Genomic DNA, 3,994 nt, shown 5'->3' on the forward strand with positions numbered 1-3,994 from the left:
CCCCTAAGTCTGCTAATGCCTTCTCCTCACCCAAGTTGCCAATGTTGCACGGAATGATGAAGCTTCCGTGGTCCTTCTTCTTGTTTGGCATATTCTTTTGCAACACCGGAGAACATGAAGCTTCTAAGGTCAAAGATGCACTCTCCTTCCTCTTGTTGGTCCTGAGGTCCTTGAGAAACTTTACATAGCGAGGTATTTGAGACAACGCCTCCATAAATGGGATATTGATATGCAACTGCTTGAATAGACCGAAGAACTTCTTATATTGCTCATAATTTTGATCGTTCTTCAATATTGAAGGATAAGGGATTCTTGGCTTGTAGGGTGGGGTTGACACCTCCTTTCCTTTGGTTCTCTCCTTAACCTCCACGACCTCGGGTGCTTCAACACTAGTCTTCTCACTTGGGAGCCTACTCTCAACTTCATGACCACTTCTCAAAGTGATCGCCTTCACATGTTCTCTTGGGTTTGTCTCTGTGTTTCTAGACAAATTTCCTTGAGGTCTTTCCGAGAGTGACTTCGCAATTTGGCCCACTTGATTCTCTAAGTTGTGCAATGATGCGGTGTAGTTGTGCAATGATGTGGCTTTAACCGACTGAAATCTTGTATCCAATGATGCAATGAACTTGGTCAAAGCCTTATCTAGGTTGGTCATCTGGTTCTCCAACCCTGAAACTCAATTCTCTATATTCGAGGCTTGTTGTTGTTGTTGTTGGAAACCGGGTGGTGACATCATCTTCTATTTCCCTTGATTATTCCAAGAAAGGTTTGGGTGGCTCCTCCAACCTGGATTGTAGGTGTTGCTATATGGATTCCCTTGGCCTCTCATTGCAGTCCTTAAAAAATCCACTTTTTCCACCGAGGATGTACCACCAATAGAGACCGGGCAATTGGATGGAGCATGTCCTCCCCCACACCTAGTGCAACTCATCATAGCCGCCACTCTAGGAGAAGTTAGAGTGTATAACTTCTTGTTCAATGACTCAACCTAGGATGCCAATGAGGTAACTACATCAATCTCATGAAGCCCGACTACCTTCTTTCTGTCCCTTGTGTTCCACTGATAACTATTTATAGCTATTTCTTCAATGAGATGTCGGGCCTCATCAGGGGTCTTGCTTCCTAAGGTATCTCATGTTGCAGCATCAAGTAACTGCTTCGTGTTTGGGTTCAAACAATTATAGAAAGTCTAAATGATCATCCACTCTGGAAACCCATGTTGAGGACATTTCCGTAGGAGCTCCTTGAACCTATCCCATGTCTCAAATAGAGACTCCAATTCTGTTTGCACAGAGATGATATTTCATTCCTAAGCTTCGCGGATTTTCCGAGAGGGAAATATTGGGTAAGAAAAGCTTCTACCATCTACTCCCATGTAGTGATCGATGCTCTAGGTAATGAATGTAGTCATTGCTTTGCTATCCCTTTCAAAGAAAATGGAAAGGCTCTCAACTTGATAGCATCATCCGTAACACCATTAATCTTGAGCATGTCACACACTTCCAAGTTCTCAATGTGATTCTTTGGATCTTTATCGGCCAAACCATTAAATTGTGCAGACTACTGTAACATCTGGATGAAGCCTTGGTTGAGTTCAAAATTCTTAGCCATGATTGGTGCCTGCACAATACTAGACTGCGTGCCAAGAATTGCGGGTCTGGCATAATCTGATAATGTCCTCTGCTGCTCATTCTGTTCTGCCATGTTATCAGACCCTTCACTTTCTATTTTAGCTTGATTTGACTGTTCTTGCACAAGTTCTTTTCCCCTTATATGAATTCTTCAGTTAATGTCTGGATTTCCTTCAGCCAATGTCGAAGGGTTTCCTCAGGTCAAAACCTGGAGATGTAACTAAAGAAAAGAAAACAAATCATAATGATGGAAGAATAAGTAAGTGTGAAATAGAATAAATGATGAATAGTTAAAATAGCAAAGTGCAAAGTGTTTCCAAAACGCCTATTCCCCTGTAACAACGCCAAAAACTTAACAATGCCCTTTTGCGTGTGAACCACAAGTACACGGGTTTGTTGAAGTAATAATACCCTAGTGAGTGGGTAGTCGTATCCACAGGCAATAGTGATCAGGAACACAAAGATTGCTGTTTAACTAGAGTGAAGATAAATAGATGGTGGTGTGAACAAAATCAATAAAAATAGACATAAGAAAAGAAGAAGGAGGCACAAATAAAAGGTGGGAGAGGCAATCGACAAAAATTGGCGCACGGACATTGCTCACCCTAGAACTATTGTTTCAAGTACAAGACCAACCATTATATTTCACAACGAATGCTTAATGAATTGTGGAAATCCTAAAACACACGGTCCCAAACCTAAGGTCAACGTTTACTAACCCTACACTATGCCCCGGCGGAGAAATTGCTCAGTCTCGATGCCTCACACTGTGTAAGGTTGCTTAAAGCTCTAGGGACTCCAAGTGATAAACCATATTCCTTAATATAGATCTAACTCTTTAGTTCAGGCGAAAGACCCCTAGTCACAATTAAGCCCCAGATACTAAGGATTACTGACAAGATCCCCGTGCGTATATCCCGCAAGTGCACGGGTTTGTCGAAGTAATAATCTCGGATGAGCAGGTATCGAATCCACCGGGAGTAGGGACTAAAAACACTTAATCCGCTTCTTAGCTATGTGAAAGATCAGTAGCGATAAGTGTGACAATAATTCAATTCTCAAAACTAAAAACAACAAGTAAGAGAGCACGAGTAAAGGAGGAGGTAAGGCAATCGATAAAGACGGGGTACTCGGATAATGCTCCGCCTTGGACAATCGTTTCAAGTGCAAGAATCCTCTATTATGCTTCCTAATTAATGCAATGGTGAGTTGTGGAAATTCTTAAATACATAGTCCCAAATCTAAGGTCAACTATGCCTACTAACTCTATACATGTCCCGGAGAAGAGATTAGATAACCTCTCAACCTCGCACTCGAATAGAGTTGCAATGAGCTCTAGGAATTCGAAGTGATAAATCTCTTCCTAATTATAGACCTAACCCTTTGGTCCAGGTGGAAGGTCCTAAGTCCTAGATACTAAGACCACCTCAACGCTTCACTCCGTTGCACGCGCAACTAAGCCCCAGCGGAGGATCATCCCTTAGACCATTCACTCTATTATGGCCGCAAAGAACTCGAGGAACGGAGGTAGAATCTATCACGTCGGAGGGGAAAGGGGACACTCTTGTACCTCTCGACTCACCCTCTCAACCCTCTCTAACCTAGTTCTGTCTAACGCTCATGGTGTGTTACTCACTCACAAGGTTACCAACAAGAACTCTCAACCCTAGTGTCACTCTAGGGGAAATGTTCATACAATCAAGCATTCAAGATTGGAACTCACAACAAACATCAATTAATTGAAAGCATAATAAAGAGATTCAATGAAACAAATACATCCTAGGGTTCACAAATACCCAAGTATCCACTAGGGGTTTAGCTCTCCATCCTATACTCGTCGTCCAAGGATTCCCTTATCTGGTATAGGATACGCCTCGATGGAAGCTCCCGTACCAACTTTTTTCCAAAAGAATGACGATGTAAGAGCCGTAGAACCTCTCCAAACCCTAGCCAATACCTCTCAAAACCCTAGCCGAAACCCTCTCTCAAGTCGGGCGTTCCCTTGGCGTTCTGTGCATCCACACGGGTGTGCGGAAATTATCCACACCCGTGTGCCTCATTAAGAGAGCTCCACAGGGGCAGATGCACGCCCCTGTGCGCTCTCGGGAGAAACTCGCACAGTATCTGAATGCACCTCCACGGCCGTGCGGAAATTACGCATGCCCGTGCGCCCAACCAACAGGGCAGATGCACGCCCCTGTGACTGCTCTGGACATCCGAGAAAATCTCCTAAGTGTTTCGTACGCCCGTGCGGAAATTACGCACGGGCGTGGACATTCACAATCTCAACTCACAGGGGCAAGCGCACGCCCCTGTGTTTTCTTGGGATAGAGAGGACACCTCTGCAAAGATTCGCACTGGCG

General features: G+C 44.0%; 1 non-coding gene across 1 annotated transcript; it reads left to right on the top strand.

Moving 5' to 3' along the window:
* Positions 1-1,211: 1,211 nt before the first annotated feature.
* On the top strand, positions 1,212-1,317 carry LOC120250846. Its single transcript, XR_005533179.1, has one exon. It is a non-coding gene; the product is annotated as a small nucleolar RNA R71 (small nucleolar RNA).
* The last annotated feature ends 2,677 nt before the right edge of the window (positions 1,318-3,994 follow it).

The sequence above is a fragment of the Dioscorea cayenensis genome, chromosome 19 (genome assembly GCF_009730915.1).
Source record: "Dioscorea cayenensis subsp. rotundata cultivar TDr96_F1 chromosome 19, TDr96_F1_v2_PseudoChromosome.rev07_lg8_w22 25.fasta, whole genome shotgun sequence".
Lineage (NCBI taxonomy): Eukaryota > Viridiplantae > Streptophyta > Magnoliopsida > Dioscoreales > Dioscoreaceae > Dioscorea > Dioscorea cayenensis.